Consider the following 11,256-nt stretch of genomic DNA (forward strand, 5'->3'; position numbering starts at 1 on the left):
GGCCTCTAGGAAGAATATAAGAAACAAGAAACACCACTCAGAAAGGACATATGCACCCCTATGTTCATAGCAGCACAATTTACAATAGCTAAGATTTGGAAACAACCTAAGTGCCCATCAACAGATAAGTGGATTAGAAAACTGTGGTACATCTACACAATGGAATACTATGCTGCTATAAAAAAGGAATTCTTACCATTTGCAACAGCATTGATGGAACTGGAGAGCATTATGCTAAGCAAAGTAAGCCAGTCAGAGAAAGATGAATATCACATGATCTCACTCATTTATGGAATATAATGAACAACTTAAACTGATGAACAAAAACAGATCCAGAGACAGAGAAGCATTGATCAGACCATTAAACCTCAGAGGGAAGGTAGAGGAGGGTGGGGGTAAGGGGGGGAGATCAACCAAAGGACTTATATGAAAGCATATAGGCCTAACCAATGGATGCAGATAATAGGGGGATGAGGGCATGAGTGGGGGAGCTGTGGGGTAACATGGGGATAAGGTCACATATGTAATAACTTAATCTATAAAAAAATTTAAAAAACAAACAAAAAGAAATCCCAAAACAACAACATCGTCTAGCCTGCAGTTTAGAGAAATTCTGAATATAGGAAGACACATGAAGGTACTGTCCATAATGTGGTCAATGGCATATGAAAAATAACAATTCAGGGCCAAGAAGGTATGGTTCAAGGGGTTACTTCTTTGGGCGCAGAAGGGGAAAGAGATTAAAGAGAATTGTGTGAACCAGCAAAGGAGCCATGACCAGGAATGTCTGAGGACTGGATGAAGGTGAGACGGAGTCTCTCTGGACGGGGAGGCATGGCTTTACCTTGCCACTTGCTTCCCATTCCCTTTTCCTGTACTCTGTTCCAATGAAGGGCTTTATAATACACACTAGAGGCCGACACATGAAAATTCATGCAAAAGTAGGCCTTCCTTCTGCCGGCTGCTGGCACCCAGGACCTGGGCTGGCTTCCCTCGGCCCCAGCTTTGTCAGGAAGGACGTCTGGAATGATGTCTTGTCTAATTAGCATATTACCCTTTTATTATTATAGATGGCCCAAGTCTAAGACAATGACTGGGCTGTGCTGATTAGCAGGTACCAGGGCACTTGTATGTTAAAACATCACACATACTGTTTTCCTTCACCCTGGCTGCTCACCCTATGGTAGCAGAGCCAAGTAGGGCCTGCCCTTAGTAGGCCTTATTTTTTGCCTGAGCATAACATCACTGGTTTAGGTTGCTCAACAGTCAGTCATCCAGTGGTAAGGTTCCCAGATATAGACATGTACCTAGGAAAAGGTAAGAGATCCTGTTTAGGCATTGAGCGTAAACGACATGAAATTACCTGAGCCTCGCAGCCAACTGTGATCTAACATATGATGAAGTTGTGCACTTTTATTCTCATCTGCTGCTATTCCATGGGTACAGCTCCCTTAGCAGTCTTGAGGGAGGAGGTATGGGGGAAACCCTGGCTTCTTTAATAACCCCACCCCAACAATACTCTCTCAAGTAGGATGCAAGTTGAAAATGTGTGCTCTGTAAAATTTCCTAGTCTTTTATTGTGTGCTCTGTAAAATGTGTGCTCTGTAAAATTTCCTAGCCATCTTCCATTGGTTTGGTCTTTATAGCTTCATATCTGTAAAACTGATTTTTTCTAGATGACACTGCAGTGTGCTCCTTAACTAGTTGAAAAAAATAATTTCCATTTTATTTTCATGTAAAGGTGACGCTGACAGCAATAACATGGTCATTCAACAAACATTTTTTAAATTACATTCCATTTTAAATATTCATGTTCTTGAAAAACAAAATGCTATGCCCCTATCCATTCCTTAAATACAAAGATGTAATTTTATTCATGCAATTATATCAGTAATTTTCAACTGGTGTGTCACAAGAATTTTTAAACCATGCAATACCTGACTATTTAGTCAGGGGCACTAACCTCTTTTCCCATAGGTTGTCAAATATAAAATGACAACAGTCAACACAATAGCCATCTGATGTGAATGAATCAAAATTATAACTATTTTTTTTGTCAGATCGGCAAAAATTGTAAGATTTTTTGGGGTGCCGCAGAATTTTCGTAATTAGTTTATGTGCCATGAGATGAAAAGGTTTGAAAATCTCTGAATTATATCAATGCTGTTCAACATGTAGGGCTTTCTCTCTCCGTTTCAGTTGAATTTCACTCTGAACATCTAATATTGACAAGTGCCAAGCTACTCTAGTTAGATTACCATTTACATTTCTATAAACGGCACAATTACTCCAAAAATACTAATTCACACTCACTACTTATCTAATACCAGTCTCCTACAAGTTTCAAAGATCTTAACAAACGTCCAAAATATCAGTCTCTTAAAAATGTCAAAGATCTTACTCCATGTCCATTTGGTACAAGTCTTCATGCTGCTGTGCAAATAGCCACCCAACTCCCTTTATCCCCATGTTAAAAAATAAGGCAAAGACAGAACAACGTTCTCTACCTGCAAGAGAAGGTACAATAGGGGAACAGTGTAGGAGGGTCCTGGGGTTCCCGCACCTATTCCACATGCCTCTTTCAACTGTCTTCCTTCGGCCACGCTGGGACTCGATCCTCTGATGGAAGGCAAGTTGGCTGCCATCCTTCAGTTATCACAGTACTGTACCTTTAGAATGGACAGCATCAGCACTGTGATAACTGAGCCAGGGCAGCCTGTCAGTCTCTGTGCAGGCTGGTGGCGTCCTTTCCGGGTGACCGCACGACTCCCGCAGAAGGCTCCCCATGAAGTGAAAGACTGAAAGATCCCCTTCTGGTTCAATAGGTGGAGAAGCAGAAGGAAAAGTGGGGTCATAGCCCAGCGCATGGTGATGCTGAAATAGTAAGAGGCCCAGCTGAATTACAATAGAATGAAAGACAAACACATGATTTATACATATTAACGAGGATGAGCAAACATGTTTAGGCAGTAAGCTTTCCATCTATGTTTCACGGTGTATTTCTTCCATGCATAGATTCACTGACACTATCCTCTTGATTCAATCACTGGTGAAATAGATATTTATTTTTTTTGTTTTAAATATATTTTTATTGATTTCAGAGAGGAAGGGGGGGAGAGAGAGAGAGAGAGAGAGAGAGAGAGAGAGAGAGAAAATGAGAGATAGAAACATCAGTGGTGAGAGGGAATCATTGATCTTCTACTGCCTTCTGCATGCTCCACACTGGGGATCGAGCCCACAACCCAGGCATGTGCCCTGACCTGGAATCGAACTGTAATCTCCTGGTTCATAGGTCAATGCTCAATCACTGAACTATGCAGACTGGACTACAATGTTGTAAGACCTCTTCTAGATGCTCAAGAAACTAAGATATGTAAAACATGGTCCCTGTTCTCCAAATGTTCCCTATCAAACAGCAATACTTCACTTCTGCCGGACATTCAAGAATTTTCTATGTGCTTCCTCATTTGGTTTTCCACAAGAACCCTACAGGGTTGTCAATGAATTATTCATTAATTCATCAAAACAGGATTCTGGAAATGGGTTAGATATCATTAGCCCATTTTACAGATAGAAAATAAAAACCTAAGAAAGGTTAGGTGATTTACTTGAGATTATGGTGAACCTGGACTCAAATCCATGTCTAATGACTGAGCCCTAGTGCTTTTTTTCCCTCTACCTCAATCTGGCCATCCAACTCTATCAAGTAGATATTCAGATTACACAATTTACACAAGCAAAAGGATTTCTGAAAACATATACTTTTTGCTTGAGATTCTTACTTTTCTCAGTATCTCAGATCATAAAGCAGAAACTAGTGGGAATTTTAAGAAGAAATGTACATTTATATATATAAAAAAGACACTGTTCTTATTCTGAGTGCTAAGAATGTACTCACATTGATGACACTGGTGATTACATATTTAGCATACCTGCGGGGTGGTTTTCACACAAGTTAATGTCAATCCTATGGTTATGGTGGTGCAAGAATCATTAAGAAACTTTAGAATGCCTTTTTAAAAAATCAACATATGCTTTGAAATTATCTGTACCTTTGAGATGTACACCCTGAAGTCATTTCAGAGATGTATTTTTCAAATAAAAAGGACAAAAAAATTCTGAAATTGGAATTCAGGCTTTTAGAATACCAACTTATTAAAACTATGATTCACTTGGCTTTTTTCCATGTTGGCCATAAGTTCTCAAGCTACTTCAATATGAGGGAAACTTGACAGATATTTGAAAAATAATTATGGTTTCAATTAGGCATTTGCTCAGTTTCAAATTCTCATTATATGCAAATTAGATCTTAGCACAGTACTTTATATAAGTCAGAAGAATAAATTCTTTTGATCAACAGGAGTCAAAAAAATAGAGTACAACGATTCTAGTTCAATTATTAACATTTGTGTACTATGAAACTGACCTTATCTTCAGAAAAGTCATACCCAATGAAATAATCCACCCACACACACATTAAAACAACATTCATTCTCTAAAGTGCAAAAATATCTACAAGTGAGAGGTCATTGCCTAGGCCTTAGCCAACTGATGTAATACAAAGTTGAAACACGAGAGGGCAATGAAGATTTTTTTAAAGAAAAAGTTGGATCCCATAACCTAAGATTCCTGGAAATAGCTGCATATTTTCACCCAAATTATAAACATCTGTTAAATGAACAAAGATATTATGATTATTTGAGAATACAATGTAAGATAGCTAATCCATCAAAAAGGATAAAAAGATTACTACCTAAACACCTTCTGGACACAAGTTCTATCTGCTTTGGAAAAGATGAATACTCACTCTGAGGTACTCCAGGGAGGGTAAGTATGGGAACAAAGAAATAATTTTGATCCAGTTATTATCTATTAGATTGTTCTTCACTATGATTAAATACTAGCGAAACTGAGTATCTAAACATGAACTATACTGCTCAGCTGTGGTGGCTCAGTGAATTGAGCATTGCCCCACGAACCAAGAAGTCTCAGGTTCGATTCCCTGTCAGGGCACATGCCCGGATTTCAGGCTGAATCTCCAGTAGGGGGTGTGCAGAAGGCAGCCAATCAATGAGTCTCTCTCATCATTGATGTTTCTACCTCTCCCTCTCCCTTCCTCTCTGAAATCAATAAAAATATATTTTTCAAAATAAGTATTAAGTATACAAAGATGAACTTAATGTTTGTAATGCACTACAAAGGTGAAATTCACTCTATTAGCTAAGACCAAAAAACCAGACAATTGAACATTTTTGGTACAATAAGTAAAGGGTATTTCTTTATTTTTCCCTCATTTCCATTTTTTTTCTATCTAAATTGGGGGTTAAAAAACAAGAGACCAAGTAATAAAAAGCAAATTGTTATTCTGTGACTAGTTATTGAAGTTAATATTCTCTCAGAAAAATTCTAAAGCAGTTTCAAGAAAAATATGGGTTTTCAGAATTATCTATAATAATAAAAGCATAATATGCTAATTAGACTGGACATCCTTCCGGACGAAGCCAGGGCTGCGAAGGAAGTCCGGATCCCAGGTGCCAGAGGGAGGCTGGTGCCAGCAGGCGGGAGAAGGCATGTCTACTCTTGCATGAATTTCATGTATCAGGACTCTAGTGTTTCATAAATAGTAATAAATGCTTCACAAATGTAAGTTTTGTTTCTTCTTAGAAATTATTCCTTATAAATGTGTATTTTTTAAAAAACAAAATCTATCCAAAACATTTCTTTTTCCATAGAATTTTCTTACAAATATAAAATTGTTCTGATTTTAAAACAAGTGAATGCAGGTGCTCATGCCACAGCATGAAAAGCATACTGCACAGTAAGAGAGGGATAGGAGATAGTGATGTAAAATGTTTTCCTCTAGAGAGTAAATTGTTTTTAAATTCAGTTCTATGATACAACTGAGAATAATTTCTTCCTGATGCATGTACCAAATATTATTATCTAGATTCTAAAAAACTGAGTACTTCTGACAAATTAGTATACTAAAGAATTTGCTTTTAAATCTTGTATAGTACACACACCCAAAAACCATGTCATGTCCCTCTTATCTATGAATAGTAAATGAAAATACAATTATTTTGAACCTTTAAGCACCCGATTACATATTAAATAACTAGAGGTATTAATAAGCTGCTGGCAATACAAAATATTTGAAAATACTTTTAAACAAAAACAGTTTAAATAGGTTAATTTAAATCCACCAGTCTTTTACTGAGGTGCGATCCCCCCCCCCATGTGAAAACCATAATCCAACTCAGTGACATTATAATATATGCAAATTTGATCAAACTATGATATTATAAGAATGTACTGTCAACCAAAAATGCTCAAATTTCAACTACTGCTTTGTCAGAGGTACAACGAATGTATATTAGCATTTTATTGCAAAGCTTTGCTATATTAAGAGTGTTTAAGAACTTGTGCCAAAGTTTGGTAGGAAACTTTTTAAATGAGAAAGAAATTTGCTGAAAGGCAAGAAAAAGCTAAGGACCACTGTTTGCGCAAAGTCTGCCCTGATTCTCCCAGAGAAGCATTAACCGGGGGTGTCACTGTTACCTGCTTTAAGCACTGACTGCTAAATGGTCTTCTTAGCATGCGGGCCCATCTTGAGGAAAAGATCTATGATAGGTAAGTACGCACACAGTAATGCAGAGACAGAAAGAAGAACGTGCTTTCTTGCTTATGCTGACTGGGGTTTTAGTCCAAAAAGGTTCCAGGAGACTAAACTTTACAAGTAAGTGGACTGGCCCATAAATTCTGTTACACAGGCCTTTACCCCTTACACATTCACTCAGCATACATACTTTTATAGTCTGTCTACTCCACCATTATTTTACTTTCTGTTTTTGCTCTAAATTCCATTTTTTCCCCAGAGGTTAGGTTTTATAGTCTGCTCACAAGTCAGTTTTACTCTAATTTCACCTCAGCATTCTATCCTTTTAGAATAACTAGTCAAAATGATACAACCCTAGTTAACCGTCTCTAAAAACCCTGACAGTCTCCAATTAATCCATTATCTCATTAGTGCAGCCATGCCATTTAAAAATGCTGGGTCTGAAATCCTCAAATTCCCTTAATAGAGAGCTAACGGGGCAATACCAAAGCCTTGTGCTGACCTCCAATTCTAGAGCTGTGGGCTCTTCCAGAAACAAAATCATATTCCCCTTTTCTGCAGAGTCTACCATTCGCAGAGCTTCTATTCCTAAATCTGTGAAATGAACACATTTCTACTTGAAACATATGCCACAGTGGGGTTGCACTCATTATTAAGTGTTATATCGTATCCTGCAACTTAATTTGGCACTGTTTACTTCTTATTTACTCAAAGCAACAGGACTGTTCCTAAAGTCAGGGGCTGTTTTCATGTCTTTCACAACACGAGTAACAGTCCTTTCCACACAGTGCAAGCTCAACAAACATGTGATTAACTCATGAACCTCTTTATTTCCCAGGGATTCTCTAAACAGGTTATCAACAAAAGTGTGTATTTAATTCCAGCCTCTGTAGGTATGGTCTTAGACAAGGTACTTGACAGTCTGTCAATGACAGGATTAAGGGATAGTACAAAATGTCCCATAAGTCCCTCGCTGTACCAATACTAATTCATGAGACAAAACCAAACCCCTAATATAGCATTCTCTCTATTCCAATCAGCATTGTACTTTTTTTTTGGGGGGGGGGTGTCGGGAGGGGGATGTCAACAACTTTCTGGGCACAATTAACACCAATGGAGCTCTGATGGTGGTTGGGGATAGAAAGTAAATGAAGGAGGAAGAGAAAATAAACAAAGGTGAGTGGTAAGTGGAATCACTAAGATGCCACCAGCTGTCAAAATTGTTTCTGTGCTTCACACCGTTCTTGGATATATTCTGGCATGCTTAGGAGTCTTTTACAAAAGCAGCTATAGCCAGATGTGTGGGTGCCTAGATTTTCCCATGCTGCCTCCACTAACCCTTCTCATACCCTTCACGTTTTACTGACCTTCTTGATTAGAGCACACATCCTGAATAACAATCTGCAAAGCAGTCACTATGAGGTCTCATGTATTATAATAACAATTCTTGGGGGTTCCCAAATCTCCACAAGAAAAAAGACAGAAAAAAGTAGATGACTGACAAACTTGCTATAACTGTCATGCAGACACTTCTTTTGTAATTAATCCATGGACCAAAAGGAGTGATGTTATAGGCCCACACCATCCAAAAGAAGAAAATGTAATCTACATATGTAATTTAAAATATTCTAATAGCCATGTTAAAAAATAAACAGATGAAATTAACTTTAATAATATATTTAAACTCAGTATATCCGAAATATTATCATTTGAACATGTAAACAACTTAAAATTATTCATGAGATATTTCACTTTCCTTTTTTGTACTAAATCTTTGAAATATGGAGCATATTTTATGCTTGTAATGCATCTCAATTTGAACACTAAGTTTCATCAGAAATCCTTATGTGGATTAAAATTTACAGTTTAAAAAGTACATACATGTGTCCAAATTGTTTCCAAATGTATTTAAATTTTCCAATACCTGAATCAAATATCAATTTTAAAAATGATATAAAATTTGAAGTTAGGTTCCTCATCGCCATGGCCATATTTCAGGTGCTTGACAGCCACCTGTCTAAGTCGTTACTGCATTAATGCAGGTATAGCCAACCCTGTCTGTGTTACCTGGCTTCTTTTAAACCTGAACCAGATTAAAAGAAGTTACCCCATTCAACAGCAACTCCTTCTACATCACCCACCAGGTGCTCAAATCATGCCAAGTATTTTCTGCCCCACTACTAATCCTTACTTAAATTGTCAATATTTCAGAGATGGTCATTTATTAAGCAACTTTTCCCAAGACTGAACAACTCTTTTAGCTCAGAGAGAAAGACACATCTCAATTCAGAGAAAGAATGGAGACATTGAGATTCAAAGATATTCAAAGGCGTTGTTTTGGAGGTAAAGGTGGAAAATTCTGACTGACATTGTTACTTCTCCGTCCAGGAAGAGGGGCTAGGGTGGGGCTGAGGGAAAGAAAAAAAAGAGAGCCAGGTTAGTCACCCTTCAAAGTTATGGCCATTGTTTATATTGAGCTTCTGGACTTCCATAGGCACAGTAGCTGTCACTATACCCATGGGTGCTTCACCCCAAGTGCTCCTGCCTAGTCTACCGCCGCCCCACAACCTTCTTTATCTCTAGCATCCTCTCTAGCCCACATTGCAGGAGCCCCTCTACTTCATTCTGAACAGTGCTTGTTGTTGACATAATGAAACATGAATAATTCAATAAATGAATCTCGAACCATCCTATTAATCATTCATTGGTCTAGGTACCTAAGTTGTCTTGAGAAAAGCTTTTCTGAATATACATGCCCCCACCCTTACCCAAAGGAACCAATTACAAACACTACAGCGTTCTCTCCCCATGTCCAAGTTCAGTGTTCCCCCTGCAGCTGATTTAAAAGTTGATCTTCTAAAGGCGCTGGATTCCTAAGGTAGTTCTATTTTGAGCCTTCTTCCTGTTCTGAAGCTAAAGTTGGAAGAGCTTAGGTGTGATGTCACGGAAGGGAGACGCTGGCTTTTATAGAAGGGTCCTCTCTGGCAACTCCAGGGATGCTCTGATGGTGGAAATTAGGGGGAACATTTACTCATCTCTTTCCCCTCTCTCCCCTTTTGAGTCCCAGCTATTCCTTAGCCAGCAACAAAACAAGTTCAAATAGGCACGAGAACATATTTACATATTACACTCTTTAAGCATCTCAGAAATGAAAAGACTGGGAGAAGGAAACTGGCTCAAACCAGGGAACAAGGGTGACAACCTCGTTCTCCACCCACCATCCCCACCTCCCCAAATATCTATCATAGGGCTAGGGGCAAAGAGGTGGGAGGCACCGCGGAGAATAAAGGTGTGACAGGTCTAGGAAACTTGAAGAGGGAGACACTGCGGGGGATATTCACAACAGAAGGGACACCCTTGGGTCTCTTCCCTTCCACTGTTTTCTCCTCCCTTTTGTACGGTTAGAATTGGGGCTGGGTGTGCCTTCTGCTTTGGGAGGCCTGTTTGGCTCTGGAAAAGGAAGAGGGGCTAGGGTGGGGCTGAGGGCAAGAGAGCCAGAGACTGCTCAGGCCTGATTCTGGGTTATGCTCTTAGAGGAAGAATGACGGGGACTGGAAGGGGACAGCTGAGGATTCCATTAGAAGACCCAGTTCGGAATAAATAACAGCACTGGGCCAAGAGGGGTGTGTGTGTGGGGGGGAGGAACCTTTATCTCTCAATCTAAACGCAGTAGGTAGTTGCTCCTTGGTAGGGGTGCAGGTCCAGAGGAAAAAGAAAATCCCAACACATCTGTAGACCACTACTTGCCAGGCAGGGGATGGATGTGCCCAGTGCAACCGGCAGGTGAAAGCAGCACTTTCTGGCCAATTCCGGGATGCGGGGTTGGCTAAAAGCTCTGGGGGAACACAGGATTCCTTGGTTTCTTGGCTCACCTCTCCTCCAAAGCGGGAATAAGCACAGGTGTGGTCCTTCTCCAAGAAGGTGGCTTCTGGCGAGCAGGCGGCTGAGCGAAGGAAAGGATTCTTTGGCCCGGGAAGGCAGGGAGCAGCCTGGGGTCAGCTAAGGCCAGGAGCAGGCGGTGTCCGCCAAGTCCCCTCCCCCTTCTTGAAAACCGACCTGGACCGGCATAAATTACAGCAATACGGCCCCATCCCCAATGTTTCTAATAAAAGAAACAGCCTCAAGACTACGTAAAACACTGCAAGCTCTGGCTGATGAAAATAAACAGGTGAACCTGAAGAGAAGCGGGAAGAGACCAGAGATGGGAGAATGAACGCGCTCCGGAGAAATTGAGGCTTCCCCGCCCTCCCTACACACCCACTTCCCTCCAAGCCCGGAGAATCTGCGTGGCAGGTTGCAAGCCACAAATGCCATGATGACAGGCCCCCATCTCTCCGCTCCGCGCCCATTCTCTCTCCTACCCCAGGGTCCAGCGTCTTGTCTCAGCCTCGTGGTCGCGCCCGTCCCCGGACCCCGCGCGCGGGCTCACCCTAGCCCTGGCCCGCCGCCGCGGCGGGGACTCCGGTCTTCCTCTCTGCGTCCTCGTCCTCCTCCTCCTCCTTCTCCTCCTCCTCCTCGCAGGCTCCTCCCGCCGGATCCTTCATGTAAACAACATCCAGGCTCTATTTACAGTCGCCGCCGGACCGCGAGGGACCCACGCCAGCACCCTGGGAGGAGGCGGGGGCCGAGGAAAAGCGAGT

The 11,256-nt window shown here is 40.7% G+C and overlaps 1 long non-coding RNA gene across 4 annotated transcripts; it reads right to left on the bottom strand.

Annotated features, from left to right (window-relative positions):
* Window positions 1–9,082: 9,082 nt before the first annotated feature.
* Window positions 9,083–11,249, bottom strand: LOC102756800. Of its 4 annotated transcripts, XR_001515453.1 has the most exons (3): window positions 10,978–11,249; window positions 10,673–10,790; window positions 9,083–10,559 (listed from the first exon to the last, which is right to left on the bottom strand). It is a non-coding gene; the product is annotated as an uncharacterized LOC102756800 (long non-coding RNA). The 4 variants fall into 4 exon arrangements; XR_001515450.1 differs by lacking the exon at window positions 10,673–10,790 and having other exon boundaries at window positions 11,046–11,249; XR_001515452.1 differs by having other exon boundaries at window positions 9,083–10,790; window positions 11,046–11,249.
* Window positions 11,250–11,256: the final 7 nt, after the last annotated feature.

Source organism: Myotis davidii, unplaced genomic scaffold, assembly GCF_000327345.1.
Source record: "Myotis davidii unplaced genomic scaffold, ASM32734v1 scaffold205, whole genome shotgun sequence".
NCBI lineage: Eukaryota > Metazoa > Chordata > Mammalia > Chiroptera > Vespertilionidae > Myotis > Myotis davidii.